Source organism: Marmota marmota, unplaced genomic scaffold, assembly GCF_001458135.2.
Source record: "Marmota marmota marmota unplaced genomic scaffold, marMar, whole genome shotgun sequence".
Classification (NCBI taxonomy): domain Eukaryota; kingdom Metazoa; phylum Chordata; class Mammalia; order Rodentia; family Sciuridae; genus Marmota; species Marmota marmota.
Genome location: NW_026000051.1, coordinates 2,975,920 through 2,993,141, shown reverse-complemented (window position 1 = coordinate 2,993,141; position 17,222 = coordinate 2,975,920). Strand labels below are relative to the sequence as shown.

Sequence of the window (17,222 nt, the reverse complement as noted above, 5' to 3'; positions counted from 1 at the left end):
GACCCGCGGGCGAGGGGGTGGGCAGGAGGCGCGCGGCACCGGCTTCATTCCCCCAATAACACCACTCCTCTCCCCCTTCCCGCTCCCACCCCCAGCCCTGCGGATGTGGGCAGATCCCGCCCGCCCAGGCCCTGGAGAGCTGGGGTTTGCCTGGGTGTGTGTGTGTGTGTGTGTGTGTGTGTGTTTCCCACCTCCCTCTATCCTCCCTGCTGACCCCAGGCCCATACGAAAACAAGGCACCACCATACTCTACAGTCGACTTTTTATTAAGATTATAAATTTAAACAAATAATCTGAACAGTTTTATCCGGTGATATACAATTCAGTATGCACAAAAATACAGAAGGACGAGGGAGAAGGGCCGAGAAAGGGAGGGTTGGCGACTTGTTTTGGAGTCCGCATGATGCTGATGGCAGAGAACCAGAGGGGCTGCAGAAGAACCCCACCTTTTTACAACAAAAGGATTTTAAATTAAACAAAATCTATCGAGCTGAAGACACAAGACAGGGTTCTCACAGGCTCGAACAATGCTGGTTTCATGAAATGCAACCTAAGACTGAACCAGGACAGTGCAACTTAGCAGCACACACACAAACACCACAGCTGACCAGGAACTTAGTGAAAAGTCTCCAACGCAGTCGGCGGTCCCGGCCCCTCCCTCCCCTGGGGCCGCCCGGGATCCAGGTGAAGAAATCGACTTCCTTTTTTGTTTAGTGAGGACCGCAATGCTGGGCATGATGGGAAATGTAGTCCGCCGTGCTCGCCCCCCACCCCTTCCCCAAACAGTGTTCAAGAGTGTTGGGGTGTCCGGCGCCACCCCCGAGTCCAGGAGACGGGTGGAGGAGGGGAGAAGAACAGAGCCAGAGGGGCGGGGAGAGGAGGGGCTCAAGACACCCGCCCCGGGAAGAAAAGAAAAAAAAAAAAAAAGTTGAAGTGTTTTCATTTCTGCCTTCTCATTTTGAGAACATTTGGAGGCCGCCCCCCAGAGAGGAAATGTGACCCAAACGTCCCTTTTGGAGATTGAATTTGCCTTTGTTTTTTTCTCAGGATTTCACAAGACCCTTTTCCTCACGCCACGGAGGAACTCAGGAGAGCGGAACGTCGGGCTTCCCGGGTCTGACAACTGATTGGAATCAGCGTCCCCGGCTCCGCACCTTCCTGCGCCGCAACCCCGGTGCGCCCCTNTGCTGCTGCTGTTTCTGTCTCAAGAAGGTCGCCCGGGCGCGCCGGGCAGGGGAACGGAGCCCAGGTCAGCGGGTCGGCTGCGCTCCGAAAGGAGCCACCACCATGCGCTGCGCGCCACCCGCGGGCTCGCGCTCCCCAGACGGCGCCAAAGCAATGAGCCTCTGCCGGCCCCGGCCCCAGCTATTTAGCTGAGCACCCGAGCCCCGCCTCACACCTGATGAGCCAATAGAAGTGCTCAGAGCCTCCCGAGTGACAGGCGCTGCCCGCCCCGGGGCCACTCGGCTGGCCAATAAGACCAAGGCGGTTCCTTTGTGCTATTCAAATACCGAACGGACCCCGGGCCTCCAACGCCGCCGCTGCCTCGAATGTTCTCCTGGGGCCGCCGCACCGCGCGGGACTCGGAGCCGCCGGGGTTGCGGTCTGCAACATGCGTCGCTTCGCAGCGGCCACGCAGGAGCCCGCAGCTTCCTTCAGCCTAGCTTTCTGGTGCTGGGGGTCGTTCATCTGAGTGCAGCGACCATGGCTCCTCCTCCTTCCGCACGGTTGGGCCTCACCTGCCGCAGGTGCGCGCGGCTCCCCAACTGACCGGCACTGGGCGCCTTCTCTTTTTCACCTGCCGGCCCCCGGGTGACCAGGGGAAGCCAAGGTCTCTGCAAGAGGCTTGTGGGGCCGCTGCTTGATACTGGGGGCCCCTCGAGGGAGAGAGGTTTGGAGGTATCTTTCACCGCAGAGAATGACTTCCTGACTCTTTGGGCCCAGGGCTTTGGGAATGCTCGCGCAATGCCCAGCCACCTCGGAAACCCAAGGATGGTGAAGTTTGATCTCGGATGGAGAAGCACCCAGGCCTGCCCAGGGAGCTGAGAACCTGCCTGCGGCCGAGGGCCCAGGTTCTGAGAGGACCCTGAGCTTCCTAACCACCAGTTCTATACCGCTTCTCTTCTGGTCTAACTAATGACAATAGGGACAATTCTTATGTGCCTTCTATGGAGCAGGCCCTTTCCAGAAAGGCCTTTATTGTTGAGGAGGGGCCTGAGGTTGGAGGTGTGAAATGACTTGGGAGGCACCCAGTTCCTGGGGACAGAGCTAAGACAGGGACCAGGACCCTGAGCTCCAGACCCTCATGTGTCCCCAAGGCAGAGGAGCTCATGACAAGTTTTGGGGACTGTTTTCCTTCATATCCTGAGCTATCCATGGTCCACCATCTCCCAGCTGGGGTCAGCGACAGAGAAGAGAGGGACAGGGCAGCGGGTTCTGGCGGCTCTAGCCTGAGGGGCAGTGGGGTGACTGGTGCTCTGAGGGTTCCAAGGTGCCAGATCCGGGCTGCACGGCAGCTCCTGAGGCTCTCTCCTTACCTGAGCAGGGGTCCAGAAGTGGGTGAACTCGGTCCTCAGAGACCAGGAAAGATAAGAAGGACCTGTCCTGAGAGAGGTTGGGGCTGGGGTAGGGGAGGCCACTTCCTGTTGTTTCACATCCTACTTGGGGTTCTTCTGAATCTCTTTGTTCCTTGGACCTTCCTCAGTACATTCTTTGTCCCTAGGTGAGAGTCAAGAGACCCAGCCAGCCCATCCTGCAGTCTCGGGGTCTCCTTTTAAACCTAAGAATTCTCACAGTTTGTTTCTTCAAACAATTCTCCAGCACATTCTCAGTGCCAGGTGTCAAGAGTGGAAAAAAAAAAGTCAGGGTGTTTGCCCATTTTTCAGATGAGGAAACTTGGACACTGACAATGTAAGGAATTTGCCCAAGACTGCGGGGCTCTGGGCGCAGTGCCCTGTCCTTCCCATGCCTTCTGAGGTCATTCTCAAACTGGTCCAAGACCCCAGGGACCAGTAGCACCTCTCTCCGCCATTCCCAGGGAAGCCAGGATTAACTTATAGGGGAATTGCTGAGCAAGCACATTTTATTTACTTCGGAGTGGTGATCTGGTGACAGGGACACCCAGGGCTGGGGAACCTGCTCACGTGGTGATACCTGTAAGAATAAAACTACACTGCCCTATATTTCTTTAAATCCCATTTCAAAGACACACAAAGGCTTCATTTATTTATGTTTGAAGTTCACCTTTGAGATGTCACCAGCATGTGGAGTGAATCTGTAACTTTTGTCCGACTTCCAGCCAGGGACATGGGCCTGCCACAGACAAGCCTGGGGCCCGGGAGGTAGTGTGGCCTTCACTCTTTTCTTGCCCAGTATTTACTGGGAACAGTAAGACAGTTTTAGTTGGAGTTGTTAGGATTTGAACCCATGTCAGCAGGTTCCTGAAAGTCAGCTTCTGTTGTGAGTGGAGCTGAGCCCGGTTCTCTGGGCTCAGCTCTTGGTGAATGTGCCCTTGATTGTTGGCCCCCAACCACCTGCTGTGAGGCCAGGCCTGCCAGAGCCCCACAGAAGCAAGAGTCAGCCTGAGCTCAGTCCTCTGTCATCCATTCTTGAGCTGTACCCCACAACCTGATTCTGCGGGTGCACCTAGAGGACGGGGTGGGGTGGGGTGGGAGTGGATAGTGGGCAGGGGGCCAGGCTCCTCACTTGGGCAACTCCTCTTGGTACTTCCTAATCTCTGATCCATCCACTGTCATGAAGCAAGTTTGGAGCTCCTTAGGGCCTTGCATTCCCTGGGGCCCGCTGAGAAGTGGTCAGTCTGCCCTGCTCTTCCCGTGGCCTCTCCCAAGGAATCCAGAGGTGGCCAGCAGGGAGGGCTAAGCCGTTGTCTAGCTTGATAAAACCTCTTGATCTTTTTTGGGGTGGCCTGGGCAGGGGAGCTCTCGAAGCCCACCAAAGGAGCCAATAGGACAGTGGGCTGCGTGGGGGGCTGGGAGGGTGCGGCTAGGGCTCCCCGTAGGAACCACAAGTGCTCATTGGCTGGGCGAGTCGCTCCCCTGTTTGTGTGCACCGTGGTTCATGGAGGGCGCCGCTGGGGGGGTCTGTGTGCACACATTGGGGTGCAGCAATCCATCTGTACCCTGTCAAGGGGGTGATGAGGCTTTTCGAGATGAAGGGCTGGCCTTTTTGTCTGGGCACCTGCACAAGTTTGGGGTGCTCACCTTTCCCCCTGGAGCTGGGGAGGTCTGGCCTGAGTCACTGCTCCCAGAGGAAGTTAATTAATGGCCCAGTATTTACCAAGTGTCTGCTGGGACAGCAGGGAGCAGGGCGTGGGGACTGCTGGGGACCTGGGCTCTGGTCAAGCCCCAGGGGGTGTCAGCCCCACCTCAGAGCCAGGAGATCTTTCAAGTGCACAGATACCTGTGGCCACCTTCTGGTCACCCAGGCTTGGGGCCGTGGTGTGGCTGGGAAGGTTGGGTTTCGCCCAGTGGCTCCCAGGGACTGGTTTGGGGACAGGAGCAGAAGCAAAGTGCTGAACTGGGGGCTTCGTATTGGGAGGAGGGGGAGAGACCTGGGCTTCACACATGCATTCATGTGTTTGTTCTCCAGGGAAATGTTTCCAGAACCCTCCTCTGGAGTCCCTGGAAATGGGTGAGGGAACAAGATGGAAAGTCACAGTTCTCAGGGAAACAGACAGGATAGATAGATGAACAATGTGGAGTGATAAGCCTGATTAGAAGCACTGCCTGGAGCCTGGAGGGGGTGGGGGGGACCCCAGAGCTGGCCCAGGAAGCTTCCTGTGGGGAGCCAAGACCTGGAGACCAAGGAGGGGGAGGGCCTTCTGGCAGAGATCAGCAAGGGGCTCAGCAAAGGGCCCAGTACACAGTAGGTACTCAATAAATGCTTGTGGAATAAGTGGATCAATGAACACAACTGTGCAGAAGGCATTGCTAGTGTTAGAAGGGTCCTAGAGACCAGGCTTCCCTCTCCCCAATTTCCAGATGGGTAAACTGAGGTCCAGAGACCTTAGAGAACTGGCCAGGAGCTAGAACTGGAATTCAGATGTCCTGCTTCCCAGTTCAGCCTCTAACTGCCCCAATGTCCTGTCTCTTGGGTTGAGTGTGAATTGCTGTGGGAGGACTGACACCTGGGCTTTGGCCAGCACAGGGTCAACTGTTGCGTCCCTTCTGAGGCAGGGAGGCCATTGGGTCTTGGATGTGGGAGCTCTGGGCTGCATCTCAGGAAGGCCTGTGGCCGGTGGGCACCGGGAGCAAGGCTGGTTCCAGATCCAGGGCAGCCCTTTCCCCCAGTCCTGCAGGACCACACCCTGACACTGGCCCAGGTGGGTTCATGTGTGATTCTGAACTCGTAGATGGAGTTGCGTAGACTGCAGATACCGCTTGGTCTGGGTCTCTGGGCTCCTGGCATTGTTGGGCATACATTTGCTCACTCATTCCCTCATTCATTCATGGGCTGAGGGCTGGCCAAGCTACAGGGAGATGCCACACATGTCTCACTGCCCAGAGTTGGGCTGGGGAGCCTTTTTATCTTCTGGGCCAGGTCTGATCAACTGGTAGCATCTGCCAGGAGCTCTGGGATCTAACAGGTGCCCCAATTGATTAGTGATGTCTGCCAAGGGCTTAGCCAGAGTCTTTATGGCAAGTTTCCTGGAGTGGAGGATGGAGGAGCTGCTCAGTGCTTTGGACATCTGGGTGGTCTAACAGAGAGTGGGGCAGGGGGCCAGGAGAGGGGATGTCAGCCCCTGATGGGTGTCATCCCTGGGTCTTGTGCATTGCCTGCCTTGGGTCTATTGTCACCCTCCTCCAGGAGGTGCTGTGCGCATCAGGTGACTAGAAGGAGCACTGGATCAGTGGCACACAAAACAGGAAACTTCCCTCCCTCTTCTCCTTTCTCCAAATCCTTCCTGGAGCTGCACGGGCTGGGCAGGCCGGGGTTAATCCTAGGCAGCCTGGGTGGGTGTGTGCAAGGAGTGGGTGGGTGGGGGGCAGCTCTGCAGTCCCTGGCTTGGAGTTGTTTTTATAACTCACTTAGTGCAGACCTTTGTCCCCTTGCCGGCTCCACTGGGAGTTTCTAAGGAGTGAGAAGCTCTTTGGATCTTAGGAACTGAATCTTAGAATTTTATTTTTCATTTGCACGGTGGGGGCGGGTGACTGCACTGCCTGCACCCCACAACTCCCTACTCAGCGAATAACGACTGTAGACACCACTGTACCAGGACTCGCTTGAACGCGAATTATTTTTCATTAATCCTCAAAATGACCGAGCCAGGTGGGTAGTTCTGTAACCCCCATTTGAGTAAACTGAGACCCATAGAAGGGAAGCTCTGAATCGGGGAACACGCATGCCTCGGCCACCGCAGCGGTAAGAGCCTGTGGTCCGAGCTGGAGAGAGATATCTTATTTATTTATTTATTTATTTATCTATCTATCTATCTATCTATCAATCATTTTCTGCAGTGCTGGGATGGAACCCTGGAGCATGGCGGTCCTGCCCTCTTAGCTCTTTCCTGCTTTCCAGATGGGAAAAGGAAGTAAGCAAAAAAATAAACAAGTCTGCACGAGGGTGACAAAGGAAGCCCGAGGAGGGCAGCCGGCAGAGGGTCCCCAGTCCTCCCCTGGGCAGGTCCCCTCCAGGCGTCCCGCTGCACGCCTCTGGGGCCAGAACCCTCCCGCAGTCTGCAGAGGCTGGGGCTCCCCCGTCTCCCGCTCCCCACAACTTGAATTTTTAATGTGGCTCCACAGAACAAAGCAGAGTTTCTGTTTTTGTTTCGAGAGCTCAAAACCCATTTCTCAAGTCTGAGCGGCCCTGCGTGAAGAGGCCGCGGCCGGCAGGGCCTGGGCCGTGGGTCGTCCTCAGCTGTCCCCAGGCTCCTTCCCAATCTTGTTTAATTAAAAAGCAAAAAAGAGGCCGAGTAGAATTTCCGTTCTGGACCTGGTGCTGGGCAGGGGCAGCGGGCAGGGCACCCCCGGCCCCTCGGGGGGCTCAGGTGCCCTTGCGGCCTTTGCCATGCCGATGAGGAAACAGGCTCAGAGGCAGGAACACGTCCCAGGCTGGGCTGTGGCCCTCTCCTGTGGGGGACACCCCCGGCCTCTAAGCCACACCCCCACGCCCCAGCTACTTGGCCTCCCAAAGCCGCAGCCCTGGCCTCAGGAGGGTGTAGATGAGGGAACCGAGGGGTGACGCAAAGGGGCTGAGAGGGGTGGGAGAGACTTACCGAGAAGAGTCTGGTGGTCTGTGAGTGAGGTGGGCACTACTTTTCCCCAGAACTGACCTCAGGATGTGGTAAAATGGGTGGCTCCCAGTGCCTTCTCAGTACCAGGTAGAAGGCGGCCTCTGGGACTCTGGGGCCAGGATTTGTGGAAATCGGGGAACCAGCGAGGGTTCTCTGCTGCTGGGGTTCATCTGTGCAGCAGGGGCTCACTGTCCAGTGCTCTGCCTCTGGCTGCTCCCACAGGGTCACCTGCCATGGCCCCGCCTGAAGGGAGCCTCATCTCCCTTCCTCAGTTCCTGGTTTCCTGAGGTTCCAAGAACATGGTTAGACTCACTGCTTCTTTCAGAAGGAAATGACAGTGAGCTGGGTGCGGCCACACCCGCCTGTGATCCCAGCCACTTGGGAGGCTGAAGCCAGAGGATGGCAAGTTGGGAGCAACTTAGTGAGACCCTGTTTCAAACAAACAAACAAACAAACAAACAAATAAGGGCCAGGGATGTGGCTCAGTGGTTAAGGGTCTCTGCGTCCAATCCCTGTGCCCCCCCCTCCCCCCGCTACAAAAGGCAGTGATTTTTATAAAAGTCTGTGAGAGTTGACTATGCTTTGCCGCAGTAACAAATAATGCCCCAAATCTTAGAGGTTTGACTAGAACAAGTGTGTTTTCTTCTCATGCTCCAATTCCATGTAGTTCAAACCCTGTCCTCCAGCTCCAGGATCCTCTCACTGTGTGGTTTTACCAACCCAGAGGGCAGACAGAGGAGGCAGGAAGGTCTGAAGATAGTAAACACAGATGTATTACTGTGATGCCTTCATTAGCATTCCTCCCTGTCATTGGCCAGCAGTGAGTCACATGAAGCACATAGGTGCAAGGGAGATTGGGAAATGTAGTCCTCAGATATGCTCAGCAGGCAGATGACCCACTTCAGGGACTCTACAGCTTTGTTGTAGGCACAAAAGCCTTGAAGAATGCACAAGAGGAGGTTCGACTGATTTTTAGAGGCAAAAATAAACTAAAATGTTCTTAGCTGGGCGTGCGATCAACCACTGAGTTATACCAAGGCCTGATCTCTCATCTGTAGTATCATGCACTGAATTTAATCTATTCTAAAGCACCCTCATCCCCATATCTGACATCTTGCTGTTGATGACCTCTTAGATTTGAGAAGGGCTGGGTTTTTAGACTAGTGAACATTTATAGGCAGGCACGTCACACAACATATCTCCTTATTCCACAGTTGGTGACATGTAGGTTGGTTAAGGTAGCCTACTCAGTATTTCAGGGGCTTAGAGAAGGGAAAGGGGACCATTTTTTTATTGAGAACTGAGTGCTCACTGGGCTGTGTGCCCAGGCTTCATGGCACAGGGCTTTTCAAACACCCATCAAGGGTTTGCATCGTGCCCATTCTGCAGACCAGAGCTCTTCTAGAGACCCTTGTGGAGAAGCGTGAATCCCAGTCACGGGGTGTCGTCATGGACCCGTTTCCCAGGTGGGGGAGCTTGGTGCATGGAGGATTTACAAAGTCAGAAAGCGGCAGGCTGGAGTTGGAGCCCCCGTCTTTTCCTTCCCAGAAGCCAAATGCGAACAGCTCTGCTCTCCTGCACCCAGTGTCTCCTGAACGGGCCCGTGGGGAATGGTCCCAAGACCCACCTGGAGAACAAGTCTGTGAGGCCTCCTCGTCTGGGGTTCTGGACGAGCACACAGACCAGCTGTTCTTGGGCCAGAACAAACCCAATTCCAACAGGGCTGACAAGGCATTGGATAAAAGTTACAATGCCAGCCGTGCTTGTCCTGGGGCTCCTTGTCACAAACGTATTAGTGGGGCTTCAGCAATCTGTATCTGATGCGTGTGAACAGGGATGTGTACCACCAAAGGTGGGTTTTGTGGAGACCTTCCTGACGCAGGATCCAGCTCTTCTCAGTCAAGGAACAGCCCCGAGGATTCCGTGGCATTGGCTGAGAGCTACTAAATGAGGAAGTCAACTTTCTATTAAAAGAATATATTTCTTTCGTAGGTATTAAAACCTTCCAGGTGTGTTTGTGGATATGAATTTGCCTTGGAGTATTGCTTTGGCTGGGCAGTGGCTGTAGCCCACGCATACAGTCAACCATCACAGGGTGCAGGTACCCTTAGGTTCCTCTGTGTAGGAACTTTCCTTGGTTCACTGTTCAACATTTTTCCATTTTTCCGGGGCAGAAAAAATTTTCCCATCCCACTGACTTTGGCCTTGGCCATATGAATTGTTTTGACCAGTGGAATGTGGATAGAGAGCTAATGTACCTATTAAGAGGAGGTCCTTGGAGATTATTGTGGTTTCTTTTGTCCTCTGCCACATTTGTGATCTGTCATGACAAAATACCCTATGGAGCTTCTGGTCCCAAAGGAAAGCGGAGACCTTGTGCAGACTGGAGCTCAGCCCACAGCGTGGAGACAGGTTCCACGCCCCACACCTGAAGCCAGGTGACTGGGGAGAGCGCAGCCTCGCCAGCCAAATCGCAGTCCAGCTGTGGACCAGGGAGGAGAAATGCCTCTGTAGGAAGTTCTGAGCGTCTAGGGCTATTTGTTTGGAGGACAGCATAGTCAGGGCAAAAGCTGACCGCTCCATCGACATTAAGTGACTTTTGGCCACAGACCTAGAAGGAGAAGGGCAGGGCCTAGAATCTTGGCCTCCTTTGATCTTCTCTCCAGTACACATCTGGAGACTTCCGGGAAATGAGTCCAGGAATGAGAAGGGAACCAGGAGGGAGGGTTCTCCCGGGCCCCAGGGCCTTTTCCTAGCTCACCTTCTGTATCTCATGGAGACAGTGATCCTGAGGACCCCCTGGTTGAAGGTGGAGTCAGGGTCTGATAAACCCACTGTAAATGGAAAGTATCACTTAGCAAAAAATGAATTTAAAACATCTGATCTACCAAATGTCATAGTGTGGCACACTGTATATAGCACTGTATCAGGTTTTTTCTCCTTGTGATCTCGCGGCTGATCACGGGAGCTGCAGCTCACTGTGGCTGCCCAGCATCACAAGACATTATGGGATGGTTTATCAGTAGCCCAGGAAAAGCACAAAATTAAAAAAAAAATTAAATACTTTTTAGTTGCAAATGGACCTTTATTTTATTTATTTATTTTTATATGATGCTGAGAATCGAACCCAGTGCCTCACACATGCTAGGCAAGTGCTCTACCACTGAGCCACAGCCCCAGCCCTCAAAATTCAAATTTTAAAGTACAGTTTCTACTAAGTACATATTGCTTTTGCACCAGTGGGGAGTCAAAAAATTATTAAGTGGAACCACTATAAGTAGGGGACTATTACTTATTGATGCATCTGTGACTAGTTGTAAAATTCCATCATCATATTCATGTTTGGAGATGGAGAGTTTTAGGAGGGAAAACCATGTATTAAAAATTTTTCTATTTTATAACTTTTAAGGAAACTTAGACAACTAGATAGTCTTAGAAATTCCTACTTTACTAAGGGCTGTTTAGTGAAAAAGTCAACTTTCTGGCTAAAAGAATCTCTCAGTCACTTTGTACTTTTTAGGTGTATTTGTGGATATGAATTTGCCTTTGAGTACTGCTTTGGCTGCATCCTCAAATTGTAGTGTACAATCTTCTCATTTTACCTAACATTGAAATAGCACGAAACATCTAATTAGCACAGAATTTCCTTTTGCATTCCCTTTTTTATCTCAAGAGTCATATGGAAGAAAGTTTTCAAATTTCCACCAAGTCTGATTTCTAAAAATAATTCTTGAGCTATGAATTTTAATATTTCATTTCCCTGTGTTGGGACTGTGCTTTGCTTTGGAACTTACTGAGTTTATCTTTTTTGGGGGGGTGGGGTAACCAGGGATTGAACTTGGCACTCGACCACTGAGCCGCATCTCCAGCACTATTTTGTATTTTATTTAGAGACAGGGTCTCACTGAGTTACTTAGCTCCTTGCTTTTGCTGAGGCTGACTTGGAACTCGCCATCCTCCTGCCTCAGCCTCTTGAGCCACTGGGATTACAGGCGTGCACCATAGCGCCTGGCCTTGCTGAATTTTTCTGAGTCCTCTCGTATGTGTGTTATTTACAAATTCTCTGGATTATTCTTTTCAAGAGTGCAAGTGTTCAACAGCTCCAAATGCCTGCAATGACCTTGTCATCCAGGTAAACGTAATGTGCCTGCCGGCTCCTTGGTATCATATAAAAATGATGGAAAATTGGGGTACACTTGTCTAAAGAGAAAATTCCCAAAGGTCCAGCCGAGCCCGTGTCTGCTTCCCCTGGTGACTTGGGGCCCTTCTGGAGAGACTGGGTTTTGCTGGTCTCCTGCAGGGTGAGATCAAAGGTGACTCATCCTGCAGACACATTAGTCAGTACCTGACTGCTGCTGCGTGGGTCTGGGGGTGGGGGGAGGGTTTGGTGTTGGGGTCTCTTCCCTTGCCCCCTTGCCCCTGGGCTAACTACTCATTCAGCTTCCCTCTTGGTTGATAAAAATCTGCATTTTAAAAGTGATCTGGGAGATGCTGAAAGGCTTTGGTCCCAGTGAACTTTTCACAAATGGAATGATCCTCTGGCTGTGGTCTCTGGGCCATTTCCTGGTCTCCACAGAGGTCAGGGCCATTAGCAGTAACTGGGGACTCCTGGTTACATGTCGTGGATGAAGGTCCCCTGCCTGTGCTCAGCTCCAGGCTCCACCTCACCCTTTCTTGACTCTGCCAGGGGGTGGGACCCCTGCCCCACACTTTCCACATAAGGAAACTGAGACCTGCAAACGCCAAGCCAGCGGCTCTCAAACTGGCCCTGGAACCCAGGGCTCAATCATGCGGGACCCCAGGAGGGAGGCAGGTCACCTGACCCGCAGGGCTCCAAGCCAGACGCCCCTCCCCTCCTTCCAGCTGGACTTCCGCCACCCAGGGCAGCAGGTAGAGACCACAACAGGTGAGCCCACCACGGAGCCGTCCCAGAGAGCCCCGCCCCCCCCAGCTCACCCGTCTCCTGGGCTCCCTCCTGCCTCCCATGCGCTCAGCCTGTGCCAGGCACAGAGGGGCTCAGTCTGTCGCGGGAGAGTCCAGCGCCAGCTGCCTCCACTGTCTTCCCCACACTCCGAGGGAGCGTGGCGGGGCCTGGGCCTTCCTAGGGTTCTTCACGGCTGGAGGACAGTCCCCTCCCCATTCCCACCACTCAGAATGCCCCCTTCCAATGCCCCCCGCCTCTGTGACTCTGAACATCTCTGCTCAGCCAACACGGTGTCTCTCCACGCCGACCTGCCCCGTCCACGGCCACTCTTCCTGGGAGGGCGTGCCGTGTCCAGGTCTGGACTGCCCTTGCATTCTCCCTTGGGCTCCAGGAAAAACCCTTCCACCTCTTGCCGCCCGCCGCCCAGTGACCGGGTGACGCCCGCTCACCCTACATGCAGGCCAGGGTGTTTCAGTCGCCCACGTCACGGTTTTCTCATTTGTTAAATAGGGACGACAAGAGTGCCCCGCTTTCCTGGGTGGCATGAGATTCAGAGGTGACAGGACGTTCTTGGTCCAGCGGCACAATCGATGCTGGTTCTGCCCAGAGGACACCCACTGTCCTCTCCAGGAGCCTGAATCTGAAGGTGAGAGGAGCTTCCTCCTTCCGGCCAGACCCACCTTAAAGACCTCCAAGTTCCATATAGTTTTTCAGATAGGAAAACTGAGGCTCAGAGAGGGGAGGGAGCTTACCTGGAGACACACAGCGTGGCCCTGGGAGGAATCCAGGTCTCCTAGGTGGGACGGAATTGTCTGACACGCCTTCCTTTTGGGCCGAAGCTGCTGTTCAGGTCCTGGGGTCCCAGGGTCTCCTCGTCCATCATTCACTCTTTTGCTCAGTGTTTATCACAGCTGCTCTGGGTTGGCTCTTCTGCTGGACATCTGGGAAGTCCCTGAGGAAGCCTGCTGATGAGTCAAGATTCGCAGTTAGCAGCAAGTCACAGAAACCCAACCATGATGACTTTAAAAAAAAATTTTTTTTTTATTTTTTAGTTTTAAGTGGACATAATATCTTTATTTTAGTTTTATGTGGTGCTGAGGATCAAGCCCAGTGCCTCACGCATGCTAGGTGAGCACACTACCACTTGAGCCACATCCCCAGCCCCAACCACAATGACTTAAACAGGAAGTACACACCTTCGGGGCTACAGTGATGTCCTTCTGGCCTCCCCAACATGTGGTTTTCATCCTTATGACACAAAATGGCTGCTTCCACGCCAGGTATCATGACAGCATTCCAAGCAGTAAAACTGGGGAGGAAACCAGGGAAGGGTGAAGAGCAAACAACAAAAGGGCCCTGCCAGGTAAGTTCCTATTTTTATCAGAAAAACAGTTGTTTTCCTGGCTCAGTTCCCAGCAGAGAACTCCTGATTTCATCTCAGGGTCAGCATTGGGCCAAGTGGCCCCCCTAGCTGCAAAGGAGCTTGGGAGGGGAGTATTTTTACCTGGGCACATTTCCCACTGGAGGAGGGAGGACGGGGACGCCTGGTCGTCTGCCTCACCAGCAGTGCTCTGACCCCGGAACGGGGTTCCTGCCTGCAAGGAGCCCACACTGGGGGCCTGTCTCCCCTGACCTGCCGGCCATCCCTGGAAGGTGCCCTGAGAGACCCCGGCTCTCCTTTAGCCGGGTGCAGTGCGGTGCTGTCGGGGCTGCGTCATATTTGGTGGGACTCTGGGGACCACGGAGTTCATTCAGCACAAGCCCTCGGGCCTCGGAGGTCCCCTCCCTCTGTCTAGGGCCTGGGGCAGCGGGGGCCCAGTCCTCCCTGGGGGAGGCTGCCAGCCTCTCCCACTGTGAGGGCTCCCTGGCGTCTGGGCCTGTCCCCTCCTGGACGTGCACCTGCTGCCGGGTGGCAAGCCCTCTGTGAGCCCTGGACCGGGGACCCTGCGAGTCCTGCCTGTGCTGAGCACGTGCTGCCCCCAGGGACCGGGAGTCCAGCCCGTCCGGGGCCCAGAGCCTGTCAGCGGCGGTTCTGTCCGTCCCCGAGGTGACGCCCCTCCGTCCAGACCTGCCTTCCTCAGGAGGCCCCTGGCCTGGCTCCCCGGGGCCTCTGGCTGCGTTTCTCGGCGGGTGAGGAGGGGACATTCCCGGGGGCCAGAAGGCAGAGGGGCGAGGGAGAGACGCAGGGCAGGGGACAGGCTGGAGGCCCCGCCTGGCCAGTGTCCTTGGGGCAGCTCGGTGTCCCCCTCCTGAGACAGTGATCTGGGCCCTGCGGTATCCGCTCCGTGGAAACTGCAGCCTGTGACCAGACGAGGCCAGCAGCTGGCGGTGCCCGGGGCAGCTGGCGACTGAGCCCTGTTGAGAAAGGGCTTTGAAGACAGCGCCACGCGGGGCCCAGGGCGCGGGGCCACTGGGCCAGGGGCGTGAGGATGGGGCGCAGGGAGGGCCAGGCCTAGCTGGGGACGCCCCTGGACCCCGGGATGGCAGCGAGGCTGCTCTGTGGAGCCAGGGTGGCCGGCTCTGCTCAGAGCAGGGGTCTGAACGCGGCTCGAGGCCTCCAGTGGGTTCCTGGCCCCTGTAGCAGGGACGGGCGGTGGGAAGGGATGGCCCTCGGGGGGTCTCTGCCTCTGCCCGATTGTCCTGCCTGTCAGTCACTCATTCAGCAAGCACCTACTGTGCGGGGCGCTGGCCAGGGCTGGGCAGGGCGGCACCAAGAGGTGAAGGTGCCAACTCCTCCGGGGGCGGGTGGGCACAGGTACCAGACTCTCCAGCTCCAGGCAGAGGGGGAACCAGCACAGGGCAGAGAGACCTTGGCTGCATGCCTACTCTGTGCCACGCGCTAGGGATACAGGACAAGGGTCAGGCCGACCCCCAGTGCCCCGTGGAGCTCACATTTGGTAAATAAGCAAATGAAGAAATAAGTATGAAGAAAGTCGCTGACAGTGATGGGGAGGTGGTGAGAGGGTGGTGGTGGGCGGAGGTGCCTGGGGATGCTCTCTGCTCCTGCAGTGGGCGGGGCAGGCCTTTCGGAGGAGGTGGCATTTAAGTAGAGGCTGGAAGGATGAAAAGGAGCCAGCCATTAGTAGATACAAGCAGTGCAAAGGCCCTGAGGCAGGAATGAGCTCAGTGTGGTCAAGGCACCAGAAGAGGTTAGTGCAGTGGCAGGAGCACAGTGAGCCCTAAGGAGGGCCACAGGCTATGAGTTAGTAGGGGTCACTCACCCCCGGCTGTGTACTGTCACCATTGCATTGATTGCAAAAAACAAAACAAAAAACCACTATTACAGTAGTTTAAACAGATAGCAGATTTTGACTTAATGAACACTAAGCCTGGGGTGGGCAATTGGGTGCTCATGTAGTGACCTATAGATGTCACCAGGCACTGTGGCACTTTCTTCTTTTTCACTGTCTTCAAATGTGGAGGACTTGTCCCCTCACATGGTCACAGTGCAGCTGCTACACCTCCAGCTCTCATGTCCATGTGCCAGGCAGGAAGACGGAGAAGGAGCAAAAGGCCAAAGAGCCAAAGGTCCAGGGGCCTTGTCCTTGCCAGAGCCCATTTCTATTCAGAAAGACAATTTCCTCCCCGGGGTTTTGTTGTGTCCCTTTGGCTAGATGCGGATTACCCGGCTGCCTCCATCTGCAAGGAAGGTTGAAAAACAAGCCTTGAGACGTTGCTGGTCTCTCTAGTGGAGGATGGAATGGAGAAGGGAATGCCCGGCGTCCACCAGGACTTCACCTGGGGGACCAGAGGGAGCCAGAGAGCGTGTCAGGAGGGTGACAAGGGAGATCTGTGCTGAAGGTCTGCTATTTAAACTGAGAACCTGTGACAAGCCACCAAAGCGTCGAGGGCTCACTTAAGATGTGACCAGGGCTCCGAGAAGGGCCTCCAGTCCGGCCTCTCTCCTCTGCCCTCCTCCAGCCCTGGCAGCCCCTATCCCTGTCGGCCACACATGGTTCCTGGCTGTCCCTCGCGTAGCATCAGGGCGCGGAGCAGGAAGTGGCTCCCACTGGCACCTCTCTGGCTTGTAGAATGCCCACGCATGTCCATCCATCATCTTTGGTTTTCTTGCTAGAACTGACCCTGTCCCCAGGGAGGTCACGGAGCCCTCCCTTCATGGATGGGGAAACAGGCTCCTGGGGACCTTTGCCTAAGGAAATTCTGCTCACCCTGGTGGCCCTGGTGCCACCGGCCACTGCACCTGGAGAGGGGGCTCTGGGCCCTTGCTGGACGGGCGCCTCCCCTTTGCTCAGGGTAGAGCGGTCATTCTCTTAGCCCGGATTTGAAGGTCTTGAGGGCCCGGGGAGTGAGTGCTGTTTCCGGCCTCTCCAGGCAGCGTGTGAGAGCCACCAGACCCTGGCCTGCGTCTGCATCAATGCGGGACATGGGGACCCGGCTCTCCCCCTCACACACCAGGCGCCAGGCTGGCTGGGTGGCCGTGCGGGTGCTGCCTGGCTGACACAGGATGGGCCCTGCCTTCAGGGAGTCCAGCCTTCGAGCCTGACTCCTGGGCCACCTTCTTCTGATTCACTGAGTGACTTCGGACAAGTCCCCTCCTCTCCCTGGGCCAAATTTTCCTTCCTGTTCTTTTTCTTGGTTCTGGGATCCAACCTTGCCCAGGCGGGGAGCCCCTGCCACACGGCCCTGCTGTTGCTCTAGTGGGATGACCAGGGGGTGGGTCTGGACTGTCCCCACTCACCATCAAATCCACCCTTTGAAAGCTCCCAGTCCCTTTCTGCCTACCCCGCCCGCATCTGCCCCTGCCCGGTTTAATTGTGGCCACTTTTCCTGTCACCCTGTAGCTCTACTCCTCAAGCAATGACAAGTTGGATCCACCAAAGGTCTCAGGTTGGTCTAACGCCTGGACCTTGTGTCCAGCGAAGACAGGGTCGGGGTCCACCTGTGTCTGTCCTCCTAGAGATCAGCTCCTAGGAGGTGCTCACTCCACAAGGCGGGCGCGCCCTCAGCCCCGCCCGGTCGCGGCGGCGCGGGTGTCCCCACCCCACCCCCGGAGAACTACGGTCCCCAGAAGGCCGCGGGGCGGCG

General features: G+C 55.4%; 1 long non-coding RNA gene across 1 annotated transcript; it reads left to right on the top strand.

The window, feature by feature from the left end:
• The first annotated feature begins 6,014 nt into the window (after positions 1-6,014).
• Positions 6,015-6,926, top strand: LOC125619636. Its single transcript, XR_007351164.1, has 2 exons — positions 6,015-6,288; positions 6,477-6,926. It is a non-coding gene; the product is annotated as an uncharacterized LOC125619636 (long non-coding RNA).
• Positions 6,927-17,222: the final 10,296 nt, after the last annotated feature.